The sequence below is a fragment of the Microcaecilia unicolor genome, chromosome 8, assembly GCF_901765095.1.
Source record: "Microcaecilia unicolor chromosome 8, aMicUni1.1, whole genome shotgun sequence".
Taxonomy (NCBI): domain Eukaryota; kingdom Metazoa; phylum Chordata; class Amphibia; order Gymnophiona; family Siphonopidae; genus Microcaecilia; species Microcaecilia unicolor.
This window is the reverse complement of record NC_044038.1, coordinates 16671126-16683939: the sequence shown is the minus strand read 5'-3', so window position 1 is coordinate 16683939 and position 12814 is coordinate 16671126. Positions and strand designations below refer to the sequence as shown.

General features: G+C 43.0%; 1 protein-coding gene across 2 annotated transcripts in view; it reads left to right on the top strand.

Moving 5' to 3' along the window:
* LOC115476519 (kinesin-like protein KIF19) overlaps nt 1–12814 on the top strand; it is a 128067-nt gene that overhangs the window by 105382 nt on the left and 9871 nt on the right. The window lies entirely within an intron of this gene.

Below are 12814 nucleotides of genomic sequence, written 5' to 3'. Positions count from 1 at the left end.
AAGCTTTCAAACAGGTAGAAAAAGTGACAGCCAAAGCTAGAAGGATGCTTGGGTGCATAAAGAGAGGCATGACCAGCAGGAAAAAGGTGCCGTTGTATAAGTCTCTGGTGAGGCCTCATTTGGAGTACTGCATGCAGTTCTGGAGACCGCACCTACGGAAAGATGTAAACAGGATGGAGTCAGTCCAGAGGGTGGCTACGAAATTAGTAAGCGGTCTTGAATACAAAAATTGTAGGGACAGGCTTATGAACCTCAACATGTATACGCTGGAAGAGAGGAGAGATAGAGGAGACATGATAGAGATGTTTAAATATTTCAAGGGCATTTATGTACAGGAAGAGAGCCTTTTTCAAATGAAGGAGAGCTCTGGAATGAGGGGGCATATGACAAAGATAAGAGGGAATAGGCTTAGGAGTAACCTAAGGAAGTATTATTTCACAGAAAGGGTGGTGGAGGCATGGAATGGCCTCCCGGTGGAGGTGGTGGAGTCGAGGTCTGTTCCAGAATTTAAAAAGGCATGGGATAAGCATGTGGGATCGCTTAGGAACAGGAAGAATTAGGGGTTACAGAGGATGGGCAGACTGGATAGGTCATATGGCCTTCATCTGCCATCATGTTTCTATGTTGTGCTCAAATTCTTTAAAACCTTATGGAAACTGAGGAGAATTAGGTCCTTCTTCCCTACTCTGAACTTCAGACTCTTGTTTTGTCGTAATTAGACTATTGCAATGCAATTTATACTGGTTGCAGAGAACTGCTAAGAAAACGCCAAACTGTCCAAAACACTGCAGCTCGGCTTGTCTGTAAACTTTTGCATTTTGAGAAGGCATCTTTGCTGCTATCTAAGCTGCATTGGTTCCCAATAAAAGCAAGGGTCACTTTTAAACTTTGTGCACATCTACCAAATATTGTATGGTATGAACCCTGGCTATATGTTATCTCAGTGAAAATCCTGCCTAGGTGGAAGAATGCTGAAATCCCAAGTAAGGTACACATCTCTTGTTGGTCTTCTGCCATGTAATGCTGTTCTTGGGTTTAGAGATTATCTATTGCTTTATTTATTTTATTTATTTATTGCATTTGTATCCCACATTTTCCCACCTATTTGCAGGCTCAATGTGGCTTACAGAGTTTGGTTATGACATAATCATTCCATGATATCAGATACAATTAGTAATGTACATTTATTAGGTAAGGGAAGAGAGAAAGAAGGTGTTAGGCAGGATAGAAGGTGGACTGTGATAACTGGGTGGATTGGTGAGGTAGTTTTGTAGGCAATGGGTTCTCTTTGTAGGCCTTGTGGAAGAGATGTGTCTTCAGAGATTTGCGGAAGTTGGTTATTTCGTTGATAGCTTTCAAGGCTGTAGGTAGTGCATTCCACAACTGCGTGCTCATGTACTATCCAAGTTGTAATAAAATTGTTTACAAATCAGTTCTTTTAGTGGGTTTGCTTATCAGGGCACACAATGTTGGAATTCCTTGCCAAAGCCAATTAGGGGTCAGTGTGATTACATGATATTCTGTAAAATGTTAAAAACCTTTCCTCTTTGGGAAATTTTTAAGTGTGGATACTGATCTCTCTGCCTAGTCAATTTTTGGTTACAGAATCTTTTTTTCATTGTTCTGTATTGTTTTGTTTTACTTTCTCTTTCTATTGCAGTGTACTATATATTTAGTCTAGTAGTATGTTCAATTTGTGTTCTGTATGATGTGATTTCACTATATTATTACCAACATTGAAGTCAGGTTGCTGGGATAATGTGAGATATAAATGTCATAAATAAATAAATGAGGTCCTACAGTGAGTCTCTGTGCACATGGTCCCACATCCTTCTGCATTTCCTTCAGGCCACCCCGACAAAGATCACTTCAAAGAACTAGGATGTATACTCAAAGCTTTGGAAATCAGAAAGTTCATTTTGTGGGACAGTTAAGCTATACACTGGTAATACCTGTGGATCATGTTCATATGATGTACTACCAGTGTTCTCATTAAGTTCAGCGTTTTCTTGATGATACTCTGTTTTCATAAAATAGTTTAATGAAGGGATTCCAAGAGCCACTCCAGCATATTACTAGTTTGATTCATGTTTATGTGAAGGTTGTATAGATGAAACCTACTATTGAAAGATGTTAATGACTGAGTGTCTTTCTCCAGTTGAGAGAAGAGCAGGGCTATTTTTTCTGAACTGTACTTTCCTTATCAATCAGACTGGCCCAGATATGTGGATTATACCCCTCTACCAGCAGATGGAGATAGAGATGAAACATTTTTGATTCCTGCCCTGTACAAGGCACTGTGCAGCCTAATGCTCCTCAGTATTTTCTGTTATCAGCAGATGGTAGATTGACATCCAAAGCAGTTGTAGTATAGTTAAGCTGATCTGATTGGTGCTGCTCCTAGAGAAATGGATCTCTAGCAGAGCATGAACAGTATAATGGGTCCCTCTTCCTGAGGTCCCCAGCAAACCTAGTCTTTGGGATGTGAGGCACTATAAACCTGGCAAGGGTTCTTCGTTTCAGCACAGTTGGTTCCCTGGTAGAAGACTTTCTTTTGGTGTGATAGAAAAGGCACACTTACTGGTTATCCCATTTCCTCAAGGAACGTACTCAGATTATGTCATACAGTGGGTCCTCAGTGTACTCAGACAAGATTTTGTCTTGGAATTTTCCCATCTCACAGACTCCTTTATTGTTTCCCCTATTGAGCCACAGGCAAGAGGGCAGCAGTAAAGGCTGCCTTGGACAGACTACTGGACTTTGGAGCAGTAGTACTGGTACCCAAAGAAGAGTGGGGCACCGGCAGATACTCGAGCTACTTCATGGTGCCCAAGAAGAAGGTCTTATTTTGCCCAGTCTTGGATCTAAAGGGGTTTAACAGTGCTATGAATCCTGCGCTTCTGGATGGAGACTTACTTTTGGTCATCATTGCTGTTCATCAGGTAGAGTTTTTCATATCCTTGGATCTCAAAGAAGCTTACCTCTGCATTTCAATTTGGGAGGAACTTCAGAAATGTTTATGGTTCTCAGTCCTGGGAATTTACTATCATTTCTAGGAACTGCTATTTGGGGTGTTGACTGCTCCATGCGGCTCTGCACGAAGAGGGAATACTAGTCCATCCCATTGCTCATTTGGACAAAGTCAGAAGTGGAGAACTGACAGGTACTGGCTTAAGTGATTCAGTTGTTGCTGAATCCAAACTGGGTTATGAACTTCACCAAGTGCAAGATGAAACCAGCACAGTACCTAGAGTGCCTGGATTTCCACTTTGATACATAGCAGGGCAAGGTATTTTTTTTTTTTTTTTACTGGACAAAGGATTTTGAATGAATTAGATTAAATGTGAGCTGTCTTGGAAAGGAAGACCCCTCAGTGTGGGACTACATGCAGATTCTTGGGTCCATGGCGACGACAGTCAAATTAGTACTGAGGGCCGAGTTCATACGAAACCAATTCAGAGATCACTGCTAGGGTGATGGTCCACTCACACGCAGAGCTATGAGACCAGAATTCTGTGGATGTGGGAACCAAAGCCAACATGGCTTGGTGGTTGTGTACACAGAATCTGACCAAGGGCATACATCTAGAGATGTTGGATGGGGTTATGGTGACAACAGATGCCAGTTAATTGTTGTAGCCAAGTAGCTCACAAGGATGTTATTCGGCATCTGAAGCCAGTTGGTTTATAAACAGTTTGGAAGCAAGAGCTGTACAAAAGGCCTAAAGGCATTTCACTCAATAGTTCAAGCCAAGGGAGTCAGGGTATTCAATAGTCGTGGGATGTGTCAGTTGACAGGATGTCATAAAGAGCACATTGTTGCCTTGTAAATCTCTCTCTTGTTCAGATGTACCAAGGTTTAGCAGAAGATGCTATCAGTGACATATATCACAGGAGACCAGAATGTCCAGGACGATTTCTTGAGCAGACATTCCCTAGATCTAGGGGAGTCGGAGTTATTGGAGAAGGCCTTTGATCTCATTCAGGACCGTTTGTGCAGTCTGGTTATGGAGGATGCTCTTGCTGCAGCACTGGCTGCAGGAGGGCTTCCTGTGTATGTTTTCCCTGTGGCCACTTCTGGGAGGAGTATTGCAGAAGATAGTATTTCACCCCAGACTAGTGGTTTCATGTTCTGGATTGATCCAGGAGGCTATAGGATATTAATCTCATCAGGATATGGATAGGAAGGGATCTTTAGGCTCAGGGACTAGTGTTGATGGAGGACTTGTCTCCCTTGTATCTTATGTCCTGGTTCTTGAAAGGTCTAGGCTGAGGTGGAAGGAATGTTTTTCAGGGGTTATTATGATGCTTTTGTGGGCATGTAAAAAGGTCTACCTCCTTTGCTTGCTATTGAGATGGCATAAATGGATTCGCCCAAATGGCGTGTCAATGCTGACATATGCTAGCATTCCATAATGGAATCTGGGTGCTCAAATGTAGATATGGAATTAGCGCTCAGCGCACTGTATCTTGGAGCCTAAATTTTGGTGCCATTTATCATTTATAATTTTTATTAGTTTTATAAACTTAATACAGACATAAACTGTTCAAGTGAAATACAGCCAGGCATAACAATAAAGTTATTACAGAATAATTATCTTTTCATAACGTAATTTAAACATTGGCTTCTTCATTAGACCTCAATTATTAAGGAGAACGAAGGGGGGCAGGAATTAAGTGAAGATTTTTTAATGCAAACAATAATAAAGAAACTATGGCGTCGTTTTCTCATATTTTTGTCTCTAATGTTGTCTAGCTTCTAGGAAGGTCTTAAGCTGATCCGGTGTATAGTAAACATATTTTATCTGATTTAACCTTATGACACATTTACACGGATATGCAAGAAGAAAAGAGCCTCCTAAATCCAAAATTTTAGACCTCATAGAAAGAAACTTTTTCCTCTTTTCTTGAGTAGTCTTGGTCACATCAGGGTATAGCCAAATTTTTTGGCCCCCAAACATATGGTTAGCTGATCTAAAATAAAGTCTCATTATTGAATTCAAGTCTTGTTGGAAAACAAAAGAAACTATCAGCGTCCCCCTTTCTGACACATCTTCAAGTGATTGTTCCAATATGGCTGTAACATTTTGCAAATCAATGGATTTTTCTCCCTCTGTTTTTTTCATAGTAGTCGGAACATAATAAATTTTGTTCAATTTTGGTGCCATTTATAAATTGCCCCCTTTGGCAACACATACAGATTTTATCATACCAACAAAGTTTTCTGATTCTGAATCTGAAAAAAGCATCAGTAGGGGAGGGAGAGGCAAGAAAAACAATAGGACCAGTGGAGAAGGAAGGGGAGAGAAATAAAACACCACTGATACCTCTCTGTCTTTCAGCCTCCCCCAATCCCCCCCCCCCCCCCCACTAATGCTTTTCCCATAGCAGAAAGCACCAGCAGGTAAGAGCTCTTAAAAACAGAGAAATGAAAAATAAACATTAATTAATCTAAAGAGGTCTAACATGGCTACTACATTACTTTAATCAAGTATCTAAGCAATTCTCCATTTTCTCAGCAACAAACAATGGGGCTCCTTTTACAAAGCCACAGTAGTTATTACCTCAAACCAAATGCAACAAAGGCCATAGGAATTGAATGGACTTTGTTCAGCCGCTCATTGTAAAATGAGCCCAATGTCTCTTATAGCAAGGGTTGTGAAACATCAAGCTAGTTTACCAGGGGCTCACAGGAGTGTGAGGTGTGTGTTACTTCTTTTATAGATTCTCCTGTTTTCCCTCATTTAGTATTAGTGTTATTTATATTTAACTCATACCTTTTCATTCGTAGTTCAAGTTGTTACATTTCAGGAACAGGAGGCATTACTTTGTCCTCAGAAAGCTTACAGTCCACTTTCTTTTTTTTTTTTTGTATTTCATAATTTTTTATTGATTTACTTTAAACTTAAACAGAAATGTTACTGTTAAGTGAAAAACAGCCACAAAATAAAACTTTTCTTACATAATCTTTTAACTTTACACTTTAAATGGCTTTCTTAGACCCCAAAAGTTAGGGGGGTTTAGAATAGGTGAAGCTACATTTGTATTAACAATTTCTGTAAGAAAATGATGACACCGCATTTCTCAGTCTATTATTTCATTGTCTCTATCGTTGTTTTGAATCTAGGAGCAACTTAAGCTGATCAGGAACATAAAAAACATATTTAGTATTATTAAACCTCACAATACATTTACATGGGTATGCTAACAGAAAGGAACCTCCCAATTCTATTGTTTTTAATCTCATTGAAAGAAACTGTTTTCGCTTTTGCTGAGTCGCTTTTGTCACATCTGGGTGCAACCATATTTTTTCCCCACCAAAATTGTGGTTCGTTGTTTTGAAGTAAAGTCTCATTACAGCATTCAAATCCTGTTGAAAAAGAAAAGTCACTAACAACGTCGCCCTTTCAGTGGCAGTTTCTATTGACTGTTCCAAGATCGCTGTTAGATTCTCCACATCCATTTCACTTCCAGGTTGAACATTTGTTGTCTCGTCTGCTTTTTTAATCGTGTTTAGTATAAAGTAGATTTTTTCTACAGTCCACTTTCATACCTGAGGTAATGGAGGGTGAAGTGATTTGCACAAGATCACAAGTGTCAGTGGATTCCCTATTTTCCCTGATACAGAGCCTACTGCTCTAGGCTACTCACCTACTCCTTAAAATGCTGGCAGTGTGCATTCAAATTATTCTGCTCACAATTAAAACCAGTCCTGCTACCCTAGAGGAGTAAGGGCTGCAATGTAAAGGCCAAAAATGCATTCTTTTTTAGATTCGGAGGTCTTACAATTCAGTTTGTGAATTATATGTTTCAGAGAAACTGGTGGCTTCATCTGAGCTTAATTTAGAAATACTTTATGGGGGGAGGGGGGGGGAGAAAAAATCTACAAAAATGAACCAGTAGAATTATTGGAATTCCAAAACTGTTATTTCACTTAAATTGAATGTATACAAGTTTTCAACACTCCAGTTTTAACTGAAATTCTAGTGGTAGCAGAGGGCTTATTTTTTGTCTTGAACTCATAGAGGTTGGTATTTTTTTAAAAAAAGTGATTGGCAGCAGGTATTGATCATTTAAGTCCTTTTTAGAAAACTTTGGTGGGCCAATGGCTAACTTTAGACTGCATAAGTCACTGTGGGAAGTGTGGGATACAAATGTAACAAATAAATATGCATTGCCTTTATAAAATAAATGCAACATATGTATCTATGTGCCTTCCCTGCCTAAGTGTCTTCTTATAAAATTACTCTGCAATACATGCCCACTTTCCCTATCAGGACGCATAGGATTAGTCAACATGATGATAGCCCCTAAATGGCTATACCTTTTTCAGATGCTACCACTATAAGACAAAGAGAGGAAAAGGCCCTTAATAAATTGATTCAGGCGTTTTTGTGGAGAGGGAGGAAGCCTCGGCTCCCCTTGAGTGTCATTCAGAAGCCGAGACAGCACGGGGGGATGGGCCTACTCAACATAAGATACCTAACCATAGCATGCTCGATGAGACACATTAGGGACTGGCTGACAGGACATGGGGAGTTTTCAAACACACAACTAGAACAGGCCCTTTCACCTACAGTACATTTGGGATGGTGGCTGCACGCGTCAGGCAGAGGAGTTAAACTCAACTTAGGACATAATCCATTTGTTTCTGTCAGCAAGGGCAACGTGGAAGTGGCTGTGCAAAAGACATTGGTTTAGATGGACCACTACGCCCTTCTTGCCACTGTTTAATAACCCAGATTTTCCATAAGGCACAACATCAGTAATGTTTGCTAGATGGCGGAAGAAAGGAATTCAGTATTTGTACCAACTGTTGACAGATGAAGGTAAAGTGCGGCCATTCCGGGAATTACAAATAGAATTTAACTTGCCAGGGACAGATCAGTTTGCGCATCTGCAGATACAACATTACCTAACCGAGCTGGGCTGGACCAACTTGAGCGAGGATGTGCAGGACATTTTAAACACAGCACTGACATTGGGGGCTCAAAACAAAGTGCCCCTGCGATTTCATCACAGGTATCTCCAGGACTCCACGGAGGACATTGATTACAGAGGCAGAGCACAAAAATGGGCGATTGACCTGAAGGCGGAAGTCTCGGAGGAGGTGTTGCAGAACTTTTTAAATTTGGCATTGCGCACCTCTGTATATGCTAGACACTGGGAGATACAATACAAATTTGCATTACGACTTTACATCCCACCAGCTAGGGCGTTCAAGGCAGGGTATGGTGGCACAGGCACATGCCCTCATTGTGCCCAGGCGCTAGCAGGACTGGGGCATATGTTCTGGTCTTGCCCTCATGTAGTGCGCTTTTGGTCCCAGATTCTAACGGCCATCAAACAATACTGGAGATGCAATATAATACAGAGGCAGCCATTGCTGCTTTTTGGAAAACACTTATACGGGGCTTGTCCCTCCAGGACTCAACTTCTTCCTGCACAGGGCGGTGCTGATCGGCAAGAAGATAATTCTGCTAAACTGGAGAGAGAACGAGGGCCCTACATTTGGGGCTTGGAGGGCGAATATGATTGAACTGTTAAAACTAGAACGTTGTGGAATTACAGATATCTCCTCTGTGGAGGGTAAAAAGCTGGAAACCACCTGGGCGAAATTTTGGGATACCTTACAACCAGCTGCAAAAAGCAAAATTTTAAATTGAGAGACTGTGTGGGTAGATGAGAGACCTTGAATACCTGTAGGCTGATAGTAGCCTATTGAAGAAAAGGGGGGGGGGGAGGGAGGGGGAGTTAAAAGGGGGGGGGGAGGGTGGGAAGGGATAGAGGAGACCGATAGACAGACATGATGTAGTGCATTGTTGTAATAGTGTTGATTTAGGTGTTAATCATTCAAAGATCATTGCATACCTGTACACTGTTTATTGAAATATCTCCAATAAAAATGATTGAAACATAAAATTACTCTGCATCGGAGTAATTCTTTTAAGCATGTTTTGCATTTAAAGCATGGCTTATAAATAGATATTGCTCTCTTTACTTCCCGACTGCCCCCCTCCCTTTCCTGGGGCCAAAATCTCTCTGTCTCTCCTGCCAGCATCGCTCCCTCTTCCTACTTCCGTCGCAGGTGCAGCATCCCTTCCTCTCCCCCCCCCCCCCCCCCCAAAGCAGTCCTTTAAACTTGTCTTTGTGGCTAGCAGTGGCAGAGCTAAAAGCAAGCTGTCTTGGACTAGCCTAAGGCCTTCCCTCTGCCATGTCCTGCACTGCCTGAAACAGGAAGTTGCATCAGAGGAGGTGGGACATGGCAGAGGGAAGGACCCAGACCGACGGGAGACAGTGTGTCTTTAGTGCTGCCAGCCAAAGCCAAGTTTGGAAGGCCTTGGGGGGGGGGGGAGGGTGAGAGATGCCAGACTGCGGGAGGAAGAAAGAAAGGAGAGGAAGAGAGAGATGCCAGATGGAGGGAGCAGGAGGCCGATGCATAAAAAGGATATTTTGGTGGGGGCCAGGACCCAGGTGCCCCCCACCTCTGCCATTCTGACCCCTATGCTCTCCACTGCCTTGGGTTACAAACCAGAGATGCCAAGAGTGGACTGCCCCAAAGAGTGAGATTTATGGGCAATGCATCTGAGGTATATATTTACAAAGTTTTATGTGTGAAAAAAACTTCAAAAATGAAAAAAGCTTTCTTTGATGCTTCTGAAATGATATAGACAGAGTGGAGGCAGAATTAGGGCAGTTTTTTTAAAGGAATTACCCAAATAATTTAAGGGTCTGTTTACGAAGCAGTGCTAGCGGCTGTCCATGTGCTAGTGCCGACACGGCCCATTCAAAGTGAATGGGCCGTGTCGGCACTAGTGCATGGACAGTTGCTAGCACTGCTTAGTAAACCAGAGCATTAATAATTAGCTGGGTAAATTCCCCTGGCTGAGAACTGCCCTTCATTTAGTATGCTTACAGGTACAGCCCAGAAACTCTATAGAAGACTGTCCCCACCAAGGACACAGAAACATCTCGCTCTTGTCACGGTTGTGGCCTTGCCCTTATGTTCAGATCTACTGTTTCTCTGTATCTAGCTCTGTGATCTCTCCAGTCTGCCTTTTTTCCTGTTGTTGTTCTTCCTGTTAGCTAAGCCTCGCTTTGGTCTCCCTGCTTCTGCTTCATTTCCTACTTATGACATCATCAGCCTACTCCTTTATAAGGACCCAGGGAGCTTTCCTGCATTGCCTTTGCAACGGGTCTATTTTTTCCCGTTTCTTTTTGTATTGTTGTTTGATTCTGAGGGAATTGGTCTTCTTGTTAATCTGTGTCTTTGGGCACAGCCCTGAGCCCTGTGTGGGTGGTTTTGGTTTGAAACTGTTTGGATTACCTTCCTGTTAGGTTTGCTTTCAAGCAAAGCCCTCTTCTGTTTGTTTGTTTGTTTGTTTGTTTGTGTATGTGTGGTGTTCTGGTTTAAACCTATATGGATTACTTGCCTGTTAACTTTGCTCCTCAAGCAAAGTCCTGTTCAGTGTGTGGTTCTGGGTTGAACCTGAATAGATTCTTTTCTTGTTATCTAGGCTCTCTAGCTTAAACCTATTTTGTTTCCTTGTGTGGTTTCCCTTGTTACCTTTCACTGTTCAGAGAGCCGGTTATTGCCAGCCCAGCTGCTTTTCTTGATTACTTTGCTTCCACAGCCTAGCTGCTTCCCTGATCACCTTGCTTCCTTGCAGCTGGGTGTATTCTGTCTCTGCCTGCTTTTCCCTTCCTTTCCTGGCTGAGTTCTGGTAAGAACTTTGTTTTTTTTCCCCTTTGTTTGTTTTAAACCTTTGACTGCAGTGTAAGCCCTGCTTCTTGCTGACTTGTGTTTTAGAAGCAGCCTTTCCCTTTACCCTGCTTTAACTCCTTGTCTGTTTCCTGATTCTTGTGAGCTTTGCTCCTTGTGTATGTAAAGGCAGCTTTCCCTGTTTGCTTGATTTTCCCTTTGTCTCTAGTGTCTGTTATTTGATTCTGTGGCATAACCTTGTGGATTCTTATGTGTGGATTCGTTTTACCCTTGAGTGCTGTGTGGCCCAGCCTTCTGTATTCTTATGAGTGACTTCCCTTTACCTTTCAGTCCTGTATGGCCAGCCTTGTGTATTCTTATGAGTGGATTCCCTTTTTCCATGAGTGCCTAGTGGCTTACTCTTGAGTATTCCTTTGAATGGCTTCCCTCTATCCCTGAGTGCTGTATGGTACAGCTAGAATATTCCTATGAATGGCTTCCCTTTACCCTTGAGTGCTGCATAGCCAGCCTTGTATATTTTTATGAGTGGCTTCCCTTTTCCCTTGAGTGCTGTGTGGCACAGCCTAGTGTATTCCTGAGTGGCTTCCCTTTTTTACTTGAGTGCCTAGTGGCACACCCTTGAGTATTCCTTTCAGTGGCGTCCCTTTTCCCTGAGTGCTGTATGGTACAGCTTAGAGTGTTCCCTCATGAGTGGCTTCCCTTATCCTTGAGTTCTGTATGGCATAGCTGTGAGCGTTCCTCTGTGTGGCCTTGTCTTGAGTTTTTCCTATGTGCTTTCTGTTTGTGTTCTTTTTGTGAGGTTTCTGGTTGTGTTTGTGGATTGCTTTTTTGTTTAGCTGTAACTACTAGCGCAGCCTTGAGCGGTCTCTCTGTGTGGCACGAGGGGGCCATTCTTCCGTTTAGCTGTCTTCTAGCACAGTCCTGTGCATCCTTTCTGTTTGATTCCGTTTGAGTGGGTGGTTCTTTTGTTTGCTGTGACTACTAGCTCAGCCTTGAGCTGCCTCTCTGTGTGGCATGAGTGGACAGCTCTTCCGTTTAGCTGGGACTACTACCTCAGCCTTGAGCTACCTCTGTGTGTAATTTCTGTTTGACTTGGTTAGGATTATTCATTTATAGCTGTGGATCTAGCACAGCCCTGAGTGTCCATTCTGTTTGTGCTTGAGTGGATGGTTCTTCTGTTTAGCTGGGACTACTAGCCCAGCCCTGTGCTACCTCTCTGTGCGATGTCTATTTGACTTGGTTAGGACCTTTCATCTGTAGCTGTGGTTCTAAGCCCAGTCCTGTGCTGCCTCCTGTGTGGGTTTCTTACCTTTTACTTGTGGTTTGTACCATGTGAGTCTAAGTGGGGTTGTCTTTTCCCCTTCAGTTTCTTTGTGCCTGCATGTGGGGTCTTTTTGACCCTTGTTTGTGGCTCTGTTTAGTTCAGTGTGTGTGCACTGCTTGAGTAGTACTGGCTCAAGAGATTCCATTCTGTTTCTTTTCCCTTCCCTCTGGTATGATTCGGTTCCAGTTCGGCCATGAGGCCCGTACGCGTGGACTCTGTACGAATGGGTTCCAGTTCGGCTGTGAGGCCCGCCTGAGTGGTCTATCTCCCTTTTCTGGTGTTGCTTGTCTTGAGTGTGCTGTCTATTTGCCATGTCTGGTATCCTGTGTGTATTCAGTGCCTGGTTCGCCTCTGCTCTGCACCTCCCCAGAGGTCTGCTGCATCCCAAGGGCTCACCATCCCGAGTTTCGTGACAGCTCTTCAGACACATGTGCACACAAACATGCATACACTCACTCTTCAGACACACATACACATGCATGTACTCTGTTTCTTGTCAGGCACACACACACTCTCTTCTGGTGTGGGCTACTGCCTGCTACTCTTGTGCTCATTTGGTCAGTGTCCCCCCCCCCCCCCCCCCCCCAGAACACTCACTGGTGCCACTGGCTCTCTTCAAGGTCCTCTGCAGTGCTTAGTCCCTCCAACAGCACTTGCACTGCATCAGAATTCCCCCTCCCCCTCAGTTCAATCCTTCCTTCCTGTTACTAGAGCAACCTTCCATTGGCTGGAATCCACCACAGTCTCTTCCAGTTATAGAGGGCTAAA